We start from the raw sequence: 15,635 nt of genomic DNA, 5'->3' as shown, positions 1-15,635 counted from the left end.
ATCTAATGATGATTATATGGAGATTAATACTGACTGATAAAAGAATAAAAGGTTGGAAAATATTAAGAAATTTAAAGAAGTCCAGGACCTGGATTTATAAAATGACTATATTGAGATAAAAAAATATAAGAAGAACTATGTTACAGATATTTTGAAATGAACTAGGGATTGAAGCTAAAATATATGGAAAATAGATTATATTAAAAGAAACATAGCAATAGATATAATGAACTTTTTAATTCATATTTTTTTAAAAAAATAATCTTTATTAAATATTTACAATAAAATTAACACACACAATAATGGTTGAAAAGCAATATAGGAAGCAAAACATAGAAAGACCTAAACACAGGACTAAAACCAAACAACAAACAAGACTAACCGAGATTTAAACTCACTCTGAAATTAATATTAACTAATATCATCCTAACCAAACATTTCAATGGAATCAAGTTCTTTTTACTAACTACAAAACAATTTTTAATTCATTTTTAATTCCTCTTAATTTTTTATTAAGATGTTAATAAAAATTGATTTATTAATTTGTTAATTAATTTAATAAATTGGTTGATGATCTCTGAAGGGCTTGGGACAGAGGTTGTTCCTCTGTCCTGGTCCTATTAGATCTCTCAGCGGCTTTTGATACCATCGACCATGGTATCTTACTGCACTGGCTGGAGGGGTTAGGAATAGGTGGCACCGTGCTTCGGTGGTTCTCCTCCTTCCTCTCTGACTGTTCACAGTTTGTGTTGGCGGGGGGGCAGAGGTCGACCTCGAGGTGCCTTATTTGTGGGATGCCGCAAGGGTCAGTCCTCTCACCCCTTCTGTTCAACATTTATGTAAAACCGCTAGGCGAGATCATCCGTTGTTTTGGGGTGAGTGTTCATCAATATGCTGATGACACACAGCTATACATCTCCACCCCAGACCACCCCAATGATGCCCTTACTGTGATGTCCCGTTGCCTGGAGGCCGTGCGGATCTGGATGGGGAGAAACAAGCTCAGACTCAACCCCTCCAAGTCTGAGTGGCTGTGGCTTCCGGCGTCCCAGTATAGTCAGCTGGTACCATCACTGACAATTGGGGATGAGACCTTACTCCCCACAGAGAGGGCTCGCAACTTGGGTGTCCTCCTGGATTCATGGCTATCTTTAGAAGAGCACATGATGGCTGTGGCCAGGGGGACCTTTTATCAGGTTCGCCTGATCCGCCAGTTGCGTCCCTTTCTGGATCGGGATGCCTTGCGCACAGTCACTCATGCCCTAGTCACCTCCCGTATGGACTACTGTAATGCTCTCTACATGGGGCTCCCTTGAAGAGCACCCAGAGGCTCCAGCTGGTCCAGAATGTAGCTGCGGGGTGATTATGGGCGCAACTCGTTGCACCCATGTAACACCTCTCCTGCGTGAGCTGCACTGGCTCCTGGTGGTCTTCCGGGTGCAATTCGAGGTGTTAGTCATCACCTTTAAAGCGCTCCATGGCTTAGGACCTGGGTACCTACGAGACCATCTTTTGCCATCAATAGCCTCCCACCGACCAGTTCATTCTCACAGGGAGGGACTACTCAGGGTACCGTCAGTCAAATTATGCCGACTGGCGACTCCCAGGGGGAGGGCCTTCTCTGTGAGGGCTCCAACCCTTTGGAATGAACTGCCCCCAGAAATACGGAATATCCCTGATCTCCGTGCTTTCTGCCGTGCCCTCAAGACCCTGATGTTCCAACAGGAGGAGCTAAACATATGAACATGTGAATGATTTTTTAAAATGTCATTTAATTCTGGGTTTTATTTAATTGACCAAACTAAGTAAAAATTTTAATTAGCAATTTTATGATGTTTGTATGTCTATATTTTTCTTGATTGTACACTACCTTGAGTCCTACGGGAGAAAGGCGGTATAAAAATATAATAAATAAATAAATAAATAAATAAATAAATAAATAAATAAATAAATAAATAAAAGATACTACTTGAGGAAGTTGATGGTTAGAAAAAATAAAAGAAAAATAAAGATGATTACACTGGGATTAACAGTGAATAAACATGATTACATTGAGATTAACAATGAGAAAGATAAAGATGATTACACTTGGTTAACAGTGGAATAAAGATGAGTACACTGGGATTAACAGTGAGAAAAATAAAGATGATTACACTGGGATTAACAGTGAATAAAAATTATTACACTGAGATTAGCAGTGAGAAAAATAAAGATGATTTCGCTGGGATTAACAGTGGAATAAAGATGAAGTTTGAAGTTTGAAGTTTATTACATTTCTATACTGCCCTTCTCCCAAAGGACTCAAGGCGGTGTACAGCCATATTAAAACACATAGATTTATAAAATTTAAAACCAATTAAAATCGAATATATAAAATTTGGCCCGCGAATTAAAACACACATACACCCATTATAAAATTCGTACTAGGCCAGTCCGGCTTGCTGGAACAGAAGGGTCTTAAGGGCGCGGCGAGAAGTACGCAGGTCAGAGCTAAGACGAAGTTCTAGGGGCAGCTCATTCCAGAGGGCTGGTGCCCCACAGAGAAGGCTCTCCCCCTAGGTGTCGCCAGTCGGCATTGTTTGGCCGACGGCACCCTGAGGAGCCCCCCTCTGTGGGAGTGTATTGGCCAGTGGGAGGTTGTTGATGGCAGTAGGCGGTCTCGTATATACCCCGATCCTAAGCCATGGAGTGCTTTAAAGATGGTAACCAACACCTTGAATCGCACCCGAAAGACCACGGGGAGCCAGTGCAGCTCACACAGGAGGGGTGTTATGTCGGTGTGCCGAGTCGCACCCATAACCACCCGTGCGGCCGCATTCTGGACCAGTTGGAGCCACCAAGTGCTCTTCATGGGGAGCCCCATGTAGAGAGCATTGCAGTAGTCCAGATGGGACGTGACGAGGGCATGAGTGACCATGCGCAGGGCATCCCGGTCCAGAAAGGGATGCAACTGATGCATCTGGTGAACCTGATAGAAAGTTCCCCTGGCCACGGCTGTCATGTGATCTTCCAAAGACAGCCATGCATCCAGGAGAACACCCAAGTTGCGAGTCCTCTCTGAGGGGGCCAAGGTCTCGCCCCCAATAGTCAGCGATGGAACCAGCTGACTATACCGGGACGCCGGAAGCCACAGCCACTCGGTCTTGGAGGGGTTGAGTTTGAGCTTGTTTCTCCCCATCCAGATTCACACGGCCTCCAGGCACTGGGACATCACGTCAAGGGCATCATTGGGGTGGTCTGAGGTGGAGATGTACAGCTGAGTATCATCAGCATACTGGTGGAACCTCACCCCGAAACCACGGATGATCTCGCCCAGTGGCTTCACATAAATGTTGAACAGAAGGGGCAAGAGGACTGACCCTTGCGGTACCCCACATACGAGGCGCCTCGAGGTCGACCTCTGCCTCCCTGCCAACACAGAATGCGACCGGTCAGAGAGGTAGGAAGAGAACCACCGCAACATGGTGCCCCCCACTCCCAACCCCTTCAATTGTCACAGCATGATACCATGGTCGATGGTATCAAAAGCCGCTGAGAGATCTAATAGGATCAGGACAAAGGATCAACCCCTATCCCGAGCCCTCCAGAGATCATCAACCAATGCGACCAATGCTGTTTCCGTGCTGTGCCCTGGCCTGAAGCCTGACTGGAACGGATCTAGATAATCGGCTTCATCCAGGTACTGGGGAAGTTGTCGTGCCACCACACTTTCAACAACCTTCACCACGAAGCAATGGTGGAGACTGGGCGATAATTCGCTAACACAGCTGGGTCCAGGGAGGGCTTCTTGAGGAGGCGCCTCACCACCGCCTATTTCAAAGGGGGGGGGAAGTAACCCTCGCTCAAAGAAGCGTTAATAATCCCCTGGAGCCAGCCTCGTGTAACCTCCCGGGAGGCCAGCACCAACCAGAAGAGACATGGATCCGATAAACATGTGGCAGCGCTAAGCCTCCCCAGAATCCTGTCCATGTCCTCGGGAGTCACAAGGTCAAACCGCTCCCAGATAACATTCTCAAGACCCCGCTCCATCACCCCATCCGGATCTACCCAATCAGAGTCCAGACCTTCCCGAATCTGAGTGACTTTGTCATGCAGGAATTGTACAAAATCCTCAGCCCTGCCCTACAAGGGGTCTTCCCTTGCTCCCAGATGAAGGAGGGAGTGGGTCACCCTAAACAGGACTGCTGGGCGGTTCTCTGCAGACCTGATAAGAGCGGAAAAATAATTAAATTTTGCCGCTTTTATCGCCACTAGGTAGATCTTAATATGAGACCTCACCAGTGTTCGGTCAGATTCGGAGCGACTGGCCCTCCAATCACTCTCCAGGCATCTTTTCCGGTGCTTCATCTCTCTCAGCTCCTCGGAAAACCAGGGAGCCAGATGAGATTGGCACCGGGTCAGAGGCCGCAAAGGCACAACATGATCCAGAGCTCTGGTGGCCGCCTTATCGCAGGCGGCCACCAGTTCTTCAGTTGCGCCGTGAGCCAGAGCCTCAGGGAATGGCCCAAGCTCTGTCAGGAACCAGTGACAGAGATAAGTCTTGGCTGAATCCACGCCAGCGTCAGAGAGACAAGCGCACACAGCAGAAAAAGAGGCATGCCAGAGATTAAGCTGAGTCACTGGACCACACCCCACAGGGGATAAAAGGGGATGTGGTGGCCATTCAGACTCTGTGACGGACAAAACTAAACTACTTGCGAGTCACATTGTATCTTTGAAACAATGTTATCTGCCTTGGATTTAATACGGACTGGACGACAATTCTTTAACTGTGTGTATATTGTTTGGTTCATCTGGCGGAGGAACAACCCTCCCTCTATGAGTAAAGTTCTTGGCAAGCAGCTACTGGGTTGCTGCCAATCCTCTTATCGAAGAAATTTGTTGTCTGCAAGTTTTATTTAACCCCTGGCTGACTGTTTGTGTGCGTATGTGAGATAGGGACAGAACATCTTGTCCGTCACCTGAAATTTAACCCATCTTTTAACCAAGATGGACCAATAGCTGTAGCAGCAGCTACAGCAGCTGCAAGATGCTAATCAGCTCCTGCAGCAACAAGTTGCACAGTTAACTGCCCAACTTGCTTTGGGGAATGCTCCTGCAGCTTTCCCCTTCCCTCCTCCTCCTCCCCGTCGGAGATGTCCAGTGAACGTGCCACATAGGTTTTCTGGGCAGCCGGAGATGTTCCCGGCCTTCATGGGACAATGCCAATTATTCATGACCATGAGACCAGAGGATTTTCCGGATGACCGGCCTCGGGTGGCATTCGTGATTAGCTTCCTTTCTGGCTCTGCTGCCCGATGGGCCATGCCCCTGTTGCTTCAAAATAACCTATTGCTCTTGGACTATCAGGGCTTTTTGCAACACCTGTGTGTTATGTATGAGGACCCCCTTTGGATTCAGACAGCAGCTAGGCACATTAAGGACCTCCGTCAAGGGAAACGCCCCCTGCAGGACTATATCACTGAAATCCGACTTCTAGGCCAGGACTCTGCTTGGAATGAGGCGGCGCTGATGGACGCCTTCCAGGACAGCCTCTCAGACGAGCTGCAGGACGAACTGGTTCAGGTGGAGGTGCCTCAGACCCTCGACGATCTGGTGACCCAATGCCTGTGTATCGATGCCCGCCTCCAACGGCGATGGCCTCGTCAGCCCCTTCAGGAACCACCGGCAGGTTCTGCACCCCCGCATCCCGCACTGACAGCGCCCCGGGCCACCCCGCATTTTGTGGTGATGGCTGAGGAGCCCATGGAGCTCAGAGCAGCCAGACCTCACCTGACGGCCCAGGAGCGGATGTGGAGACGCCAAGGGGGATTGTGCCTCTATTGCGGAGAGGCTGGACATTTTGCTGCCTCGTGTCCCAGGAAGCAAAGTGGGGCGCTCAAGCCTGTTCCGGAATCTCGGCATGACCAGCTGGGAAACGGGGCAGGCCTGGCCTAGGGGAAACCCTGGGCCAGGCACGTAGCCATGCCCCGCCGGAATCGGCGGCTGTGGACTGTGAGCCCACTCAGCACCTGATTCTGGACACCCAGGTTTTGTTGGCCAACCGGTCAGAGGGGCTTCAGGCGCATGTGCTGGTGGACTCAGGGGCCACGATGAACTTCATGGACCAGGCCTTTGTGGCCCATTTTAAGGTCCCCTTGGTTCCGGTGGACCCTCCATTGAGGGTCAAGACTATCGATGGGTGGGATCTCGTGGTGGGGCCCATCAAATTCGCTACCCAGCCCTTGTGCCTCGCCATTGAGGCCCATGAGGAGGCGATCCAGTTCTACGTGACAGCAGACCTTCATTTTCCATTGGTCCTGGGGATGGCCTGGCTTTGGGCCCACGATCCTCAGGTGGCATGGTCGAGAAACACCATCTCGTTCCTGAGCCTGCAGTGTGTCGACCACCTCCGCCACACCTGTGCCGGCCAGGACGTCTCCACCCTGGCCATCTCCTTGCGTCCTGAACTGACGCCCTTCACCAATGTGTTCAGTGAAAAGGAGGCGGACCGATTACCCCTGCACCGACCCTACGACTGCCCGATGGACCTGCTGCCCAATGTGCCACTGCCCGCAGGATGCCTGTATTCCATGTCGGAGCCTGAGTTGGCCGCCCTATGGGCCTTTTTGGACAGGAAACTGGCCTGAGGGTTCATCTGGCCTTCGTCCTCCCCTCTCTTGGCCCCGGTCCCCTTTGTGAAGAAGAAGACGGGGGACTTACGCCTGTGCTGTGATTACCAGCGCTTGAATGCCATCACGGTGTGAATCGCTACCCCCTGCCACTCATCCCGTAGCTGATGGAGAGGTTGCAGGAGGCCTCGATCTTCACCAAGCTCGATCTCTAAGGGGCCTATAACCTGGTGCGTGTGTGAGAGGGGGACGAGTGGAAGATGGTGTTTGGCACCTGATACGGCCACTTCAAGTACACCGTTGGTTGTACGTGCCCACAAGTCTGCTCCGAGCCCTCGTCATGAACCAGTGCCATGACAACCCCGTGGCGGGACCCTTCGGCTTCTTTAAAACTCTAAACCTGGTGACACGGACTTTTTGGTGGCCTCGGGTACGGCACGACATAGACACGTATGTGACATCCTGTGTGATGTGCCAACAGGCCAAAGCCGCATCTGGCTGACCTCCTGGACTCCTCCAGCCACTGCCGACACCAGAGAGACCGTGGAGAGCCATCTCCATGGACTTCCTGACGGGCCTGCCACCGTCTGCTACGTTTACGACCATCCTCATGGTGGTGGATATGCTCACGAAAATGGCACATTTTATCCTGTGCCATGGACTGCCATCGGCCCGCACCACAGCCCATCTGTTCCTGCAACACATCTTCCACCTCCACGGCCTGCCAGACAAGGTGGTTTCAGATCGCGGGGCCCAATTCACGGCCCGCTTCTGGAAAAGCCTGATGGCCACGTTGGAGGTGCAGGTGTGCCTGTCATCAGCGCATCATCTGGAGACTGATGGGGGAATGGAGAAGGTCATTGGCATCCTAGAACAGTACCTCCGCTGTTTTCTAAACCAACAGCAGGACAACTGGGCCGAGTACCTTCCCCTGGTGGAGTTCGCCATTAACAACTCCCAGCACACCTCCACCCAGATGACCCCATTACATGCCTACATAGGATACCATCCACGGCTTTTCCCTTTGTCGATCTCGGATTCCCCTGTTCCCGAGACCCAGGACTTCCTCTCAGAACTGCAGGCAGTGCAGCAACTGGTGCATTGGCAGCTGATCCGGGTGAAAGAGGACTATAAACGGGTCGCCAACCGCTCTCGACGGGCAATGCCACCGCTGGAAGTTGGAGATCGGGTGTGGCTGTCCACAAAAGACCTCCCCACGGACCGGCCGGTGAAGAAACTGGACCACCGCTTTATCAGTTGCTTCCCCATCGAGGCAGTCATCAGCCCGGTGGCCTACCGGTTGACTCTACCATGCTCCATGCGGCTCCACCCTGTTTTCCATTGGTCCCCCCTGGTTCCTGAGGCCCCATCGTGCCATCTCCAATGCCTGACGATGCCTGCCTCCCCAGCCACAGTCGATGAGGACGACTGCACGACATACGAGGTGGACAGCATCCAGGACTCCCATTGGCTGAAGGGGCGTTTTCAATATCTCATCGCTTGGAAGGGATACGGGCCTGAGGATTTCTCCTGGGAGGATGCTTCTTCCGTTCAGGCCCCTGACCTGGTACGGACCTTTCATGACCAGTTCCCGTCCCGACCACATCCCGACCGTCAGACTCAGGGGAAGGGCCCTGCGGTGTGGGATAGTGTTGTAACTCCGACCCCTGAGGCCGACTTATCGGAGGGAGAAGGCTCCGAACATGAAGGAGAGGAGTTGGCCAGGCCTCCCTCTCCAGGACCCTCCTCTCTGGCAATGCCTCAGGTGTCTCCCAAAGGAGAAGAGATTGGCCAGGAGCCAGGTATCTCCTCGCAGTTGGACAGTGACAGAGATAAGTCTTGGCTGGATCCATGCCAGCGTCGGAGAGACAAGCACACGCAGCAGAAAAGGAGGCGTGCCAGATATTAAACTGAGTCACTGGACCACACCCCACAGGGGGATAAAAGGGGATGTGGTGGCCATTCAGACTCTGTGATGGACAAAACTAAACTACTAGTGAGTCACATTGTATCTTTGAAACAACGTTATCTGCCTTGGATTTAATACGGACTGGACTTGACAATTCTTTGACTGTGTGTATATTGTTTGGTTTATCTAGCGGAGGAACAACCCCTCCCTCTATGAGTAAAGTTCTTGGCAAGCAGCTACTGGGTTGCTGCCAATCCTCTTATCGAAGGAATTTGTTGTCTGCAAGTTTTATTTAACCCCTGGCTGACTGTTTGTGTGCGTGTGTGAGATGGGGACAGAACACTGGGTCCATTAGGCGCCTGGGATGGAACCACCTAGTCGGTTCCGTCTCCCTGTGGCGAGGTATAGTGGTTTGAAAGTCCATGCGAAGGAGGGAGTGATCAGACCATGACAAGGGCTCGATGACTAAGTCCCCTATTTCCAGATCACTTTGCCACTGACCAGAGACAAAAATCATGTCCAGGGTGTGTCCCCCCATGTGAGTAGAGCCTTGAACTAATTGGGTCAAGTCTAAGGCCGTCAAGGAAGCCAAGAACTCCCGAGCCACCATAGACGTTTCGCCGACAGATGGCAGATTGAAATCCCCCATGACCATAAACCTGGGGGTATCAACCGCCACCCCAGCTACTACGTCAGGCAGCTCGGGCAGGGCCACTGCCACGCAGCAGGGAGCCAAGTATGTAATCAGCAGGCCCATCTGCACCCCACGACTCCACTTCACAAGGAGGGACTCACATCCAGCTATCTGAGGTACAGTGGTCTCCCTCGGACATAGACTTTTTTAAATAATAACCGCCACCCCCCTGCCCCTACCCTGGGCCCTCAGCTGATGAAATGCCCAGAAACCTGGCGGGCACATTTCAACCAGGGGCACCCCGCCCTTCTGGGCCCAACCAGGTCTCCGTAATACCCGCCACATCCACTCCCCCCTCCTGAATAAGGTCGTAAATGGGGGGGGGCTTATTTATCACAGATCTGGCGTTGCACAACAACAGCCAATGGCCCAGGCCCTGAGAGTCTGTGCTACCTGGGGAACGAGTAAAGCCTTGGGGACCGGAGTGCGCAATCGCTCGAAGATAGTGAGAGCGCACTCCCATAACATGATATGGCCCTCTGCTTCCACCATATCAGCCCCTCCCACCCACAGTATAAATCATGTGGCCCTCATTAGATCGAGCTCTAGCCCCCTTCCTGATATTCAGTCCTGCACCCCTAATGCCGCTGCCCTCTGCCGGACCCAGCCTTGACCCTTGTGGGTTCTCCCCCAATCCCACTCTGGTCATCCCAGAACCCAAAGATGTACTTTGTACATTGGGATCAACAGTGGAAGGATAAAAGAAAACGTCAAATTAGAAAATTGATAGCTATAATAATTGGGATATTGTTTAAATATGTATAACAAGTGTGATAATTTGAACATTTATTACCTAACTGAAAGAAAAGAAAATTGAAACAATATATGATTATGATTTATAAAAGTTTATAAAAACTTTTTGCAAAAAAAGAAGAAGTGGGTGCTTCATCACTGGAAGTTATCCTCACAAGGAGACTGTGATTCTCCCATTAACCTCGTTCCTGGCACCAAAATTCCTTCCAAGAGGCAATACCAAATGTCAGCCAGAGTCAGCTACCCTGCAACATTATTTGGTCTTAAATTTGCAAAAGGAATTTATATGACCATGCCAATCACCAGCTTCAGCTCCCAAATTTTCTGTGTCCAAGAAGCAAAGAACACCGATCACAAGTGTGGATAAATGAATCATACATTTATTTATTAATTCACATATTTTATCTTTGATTATTAGTTGGGATTTTAATTTCAATGGTCTTCAACTTTGTAGTTTTAATTCTTTCATTATTCAATCACCTTAATTATCAAAGAGATGCAAAGGAAGCATACAAACCCTGTAATAAGTTCAATGAATAATTAAATGTTATAAGCCTATGAAACCAATTCACAATCAGTTCCCCACTTTTATCATTAGATGCTCCTTAGTGTTTAGATCTGGTCTCAGGATGATAATGTAGCACTTGGGGAAGAAGATGCAGCCCAGAAGCCCAGCACTGGAGGCCAAGATGGAGAAGATCTGCACGACCACCATGAACTTTCCTTTAGTGCTCAGATAGGTGGGAAGGAAGGAGATCCAGACGCTGCAGAAGACCAGCATACTGAAGGTGATCAGCTTGGCCTCATTGAAGGCCCCAGGCAGGTTCCTGGCCAGGAAAGCTACAGTGAAGCAAATGATAGCTAGGAAACACATATAGCCAGGGACAAGATAAAACATGGTGACAGAGCCTTCATTGCACCGAAGGATGATCTCTCCTGGCAGGGTGTGCAAGTCAGAGTCAGGGAATGGGGGAGAGATTCCAAGCCATGTGGCACAGATGATAATTTGTCCAGCAGAACAAGAAAGGATGATGGAGTTGGCCAAGCTCTTCCCCAACCATTTTCTCACCCTGTTCCCTGGTTTTGTGGCAAGGAAGGCCAATACCACTGTGATTGTTTTGGCCAACACAGAAGACACGGCTACTGAGAAGACAATGCTGAATGCCGTTTGTTGGAGAAGACAGGTGGCTCTTCTTGGTCGGCCAATGAAGAAAAAGGAGGACAAGAAGCAAAGCAGGAGGGAGACCAGGAGGATGAAGGAGAGGTCCCGGTTATTGGCTTTGACAATGGGAGTTTCTAGATATTTAATGAATATGATTAAAATGAATCCTGTGGTTAGGAACAAGAGTAAGGCAAAAGAGACCAGGATGATGCCCAGATGTTCTTCATAGGACAGGAAGGTTATTCTTTTTGGGATACATTGGACTCTGTTCTCGGTTGGATATTGATCATCTGGGCACTTGGTGCATTTTTCAGTATCTGAGAAAACAAAAAGTAATATTTCTTTTCTTTTCACCTTTCAAGAAATATCTTCTTTGGATTTCAGATGATACTGACCAACCATGGCAGGTGCTTATAGAGCAATAAATAAAGTAAACTGATACTAAAGTGGATAAAAATGATGTTTTTATAGAAAAATAAGAATATGTATGTATATGGGATAAATTCAAGAAAAATTTATAGCCCAGGAAAGAATATGTGGAGAATATATTTCGTGTAACACGTTTCTATTCTAAACAGGTGGGAGACATGGAGGAGAATATGCTAAAAAGCAGCCTATACAATATGCTGTGAGTCAGCCAAAACAATAAAAATGGAGTGGAAGGGAATATGCTGGAAAACAACCAAACAATAGGTTTAGGAGTGGAGGAGAATATGTTGGTAATCAGCAGGAGGAATGGAGGAGAATATGCTGGAAACCAGCTAAAATAAAATATATTGAGAACCAGACAAAACAATAGATGGAGACGTGGAGGAGAATATACTGGAAAACAGTCTAAAGATAAAAATGTTGGAAATCATTTGGGGTGAAAAAGAAGATGATGAATGATAATTAAATAATGTGAACTGATTTTGAAATGATTTTATGTAAAATGAGAAGTGTAATTGATGATAAGCCTAAGAAAATTAGATGTAAATCAATAGAGGTTAAGATAGAGATTTGATGAAATGGGTCCTGAGACTAAGGAATATATATGGAATTTTGATTTATAAAATGATATAAATTAGAATTGTGTTTATTGGAAACTAACGATTGTATATAAAAAGGAGCTGTGTTTATTTGGGAATTAAGATTTATGGTGATACAATAGAATGCTAAATGTTTAGATTAAGATGTTAGAATTTGTGATAAGAATTGGTGGTTTGACTTTTATCTTAAAAGATGTAAATCGTTGAAACTTGGAATCAAATTTGTTAAAGAAGTGTGAGCAATTGTACCTATTCATGACTGGACCAAACCTTCGTTCTCAAAAGATGTATTTTATGTTTAAGATGTTTAAAAAAAATAAAAAATATTTTTCAAAAATAAATAAATAAATATAATTGATTAGGGTATTTTTTGGACTATAAGACACACCTTAGTTTTAGAAAAATGCTGATTGGCGGTTGGATCACCCTCCCAGAATACCTCCAATCAGCTGTTCCCAGAGGTGAACTTTAGCAACAGGTTCGTTGGTTGTGAGCTTTGCTCCTTGTTTTTGTTTTTTTTCAGTCTCTAAAACCACCGTTTCAGAGGCCTTTTTTTCAGCCTCTCGAATGGAGGTTTCAGAGGCTTTTTTCAGCAGGGCAACATTCAGTGTATAAAATGCACCCAAATTTTCACCCTCTCTTAGGGGGGAAAAGGTGCATCTTATACTCCGAAAAATACAGTAGTTGGTTTTCTTTTCTCCCTGCTTTCTGTTAGATCTGATTCCTTTTAATCCCAATAGTGGAAGTAAGGCTTCCCCCACTCATTTTAGAACCACAACTGTATTCCCTTTTTGTTGCTGTTGTAACTGTTGGTATTTCATAACTTCAACTTCCAATTTCATAAGAAAATTGGAAAGATAAAAAGAAAAGAGAAGTCACAGTAGCAATCCAACAAAGGAAACTATGATGGTGGTTATGCTGAACCTGGGAATGTTAAACTGGGCTATAAACAATATTTGTGTTTTACCTCTTAATCCATAATATGAAAAATTAAAGCACTAACAATAAAAAAGGCAGCTTTTACCCCTAATAATGGTAAATTTATGTTCCTTCTTTCACACAGATGACCTCTCCCACTTCTTTAGGGCAAGTCTTCTGTGTGTATTTGTTGTGGCCCGCCAGCGGATCTGGCAGCAGATTTGGACAGTGAGGAGATTGGAGAGGAGCATGGGCCAGTCCTGGAGTCTGGGGAAGGCTCTGACGAGTGCTCTGCATCAGAGGCAGAGATGGAGTCAGGGCCGTCTGACAGTTGTCAGCTGCCTTCAAAGTCGGACATCAGTGGGGCAGAAGAATAGCCGGAGCCTGTTCCCAGTGTGAGCATGCACAGAGTTGCCAGGAGAAGGGAACAGCTAAGGAACAATGGTCGACTCAGGAGTAAAGCCACAGATGGATGGTGAATGGCTCCTCCCATAGGGAATAAAGAGGAGCAAAAAGGGAGGGGAGTTTGCAGGAGACAATTAGTTCAATTCATTAGAGTGGAGATCTGTTCCTGACTTCTTGCCAAGTATTGCCTGCTACAGAGTGGCGTTTGGAAGATATCGGCCTGGTAGCTCTCCAAGCCTGATAAAGGTCTGAACTTGTGATATCTCTTGAAAGACTGTTGGCTGGGACTTTGCTGGAGAGGAATTCGCTTCGTGCTTTTAGGAAGCCTAGGTGAGAATAGGATTTCTCTCATCCCTTGAACCCAAACACCCTCCCTCCATGGTTCCTCAAATTAGATCTTTCTGTTTAGGGGGTTCTGTGATCTTAATAAAGATTGACTGATTCATGAATTGATTGATTCATATATCTTTTGGGCTGTAACATATACTTGGTTTGGGTGAGCAAAGGGCATTGATCTGATACGATTTCTCAATTTCAAAGAATGCAGATGTTCCTAAGAACGGTCAACATGGATGGGCAGTTCCAAACTGACAAGAAAAGAGAAGTTTCCTCTGATGCAAGTGCACAATCCACCGTGTCCTTCTATCTCTTCCTACGTTATCGCTCAAGATGAGATCTTTTTCTTATCCCGCCCATTATGGAAGAAATTGGGCATCTTGAAAATTAAGAACCACAAAATTATCAACCTCCTATGTGTCTTTTTTAAAATGCACATTGATCAAAATGCTCTAGATGAATCTAGCACCCTTTCCTCTGGTGTGACCCACCTTCCTGAGTGGAGATAGTCCCTTCTGGACAAGGAACACAGTCATAGCAGCAAACTGGCTCTCCTTCTCGACCATGCTTGAAAAATCCAGGATGACAATTTTCCACACATCTGGACTGAGGCAGAGACTAAGGAAAAAACAAGGAATGCCAAACATAGTTTGTTAGAAATAACCATCATTGAAAAATGGAGTTAGACATGAATATTAGTCAAGTAGTTGCCTGGGTACGTAGTTTGCTTAGGTAAATAAGAATTTTTTAACTAACTCTCAATGTTGCAAGGGATCTAACTACCGGCAAATTCTTCACTTACCATATTTTCCGGCGTATAAGATGACTTTTTAGCACATGAAAATCTTCTCAAAAGTCGGGGGTCGTCTTATACGCCGGGTGTCATTCTCTTGTAACCAGGCAGACCAGCCCGAAAGGCTCTGACGAGCCTTAAATGGTTCTGGTGATCCAAGCTCTGATGATCTGCTAATCAGGCAACTCAGCTGGGATCGCCAGAGCCATGGAGAAGGAAAAAACTTTTCTCCTTTCACATGGCTCTGACGATCCAAGCCCTCACGATCTGCTAATCAGGCAACTCAGTTGGGATCGCCAGAGCCATGCAGAAGGAAAAAAGTTTTCCCCTTCCAGCTTGCTTACCTTAGCTGCTTGCCTTGCTTCGCTTGCCTTGCTTCGCTTGCCTGAATCCATTCTATCAGCAAGCAACTCCCTGCCTGCCATCAAGCAGGCAGGGAATTGTGGACTTCAACTCCCAGAATTCCTTAGCCAGCAAAACAAAGCTGGCTGAGGAATTCTGGGAGTTGAAGTCTACAAGTCTTAAATTTGCCAAGGTTGGAGACCCCTGTTCTATTGGGTAAGTTTTTTCCCCCTTTGGGATCTTTAAAAAAAATAGTTAATTGGGGTTTTTTTTTAGTTGTTCTTTTTTAGACCTAACCATTTAAAGTTTAGGAAGTTTTAAATTTAGCTTTCATATAAAAATAAAAATAAAATAAAATAAAATAATATTTGTGCAGCTTTCTGAGATTTAGTGTGTTTTTGTAGTGTTTCACTCTAACTACACAAACACACAAAATCTCACAAAGCTGTATGTGGAATTTTGTGTGTGTAAAGTGTGAAAGTTGTTTTTTGGGCTTTTTGTGGCTGTGTGAGGTTCCTCCTTGTTGCAGGGGCCATTTTGGGTCTAGCACAGCTGCTTTTACATTGTGGGTGAGCCAGTTGATGTTTTTTAATTTTTATTTGGTGTGCATTGGAAGAGGGGTAGTCTTATATGGCGAGTATAGCCCAAACCCTATATTTTAACAGGAAAATTCGGGGGTCGTCT

This window comes from Pantherophis guttatus, chromosome 2, assembly GCF_059756535.1.
Source record: "Pantherophis guttatus breed Tessera chromosome 2, ASM5975653v1, whole genome shotgun sequence".
In the NCBI taxonomy this organism is placed as follows: Eukaryota; Metazoa; Chordata; class Lepidosauria; order Squamata; family Colubridae; genus Pantherophis; species Pantherophis guttatus.
Note: the sequence above shows the minus strand (reverse complement) of the source record.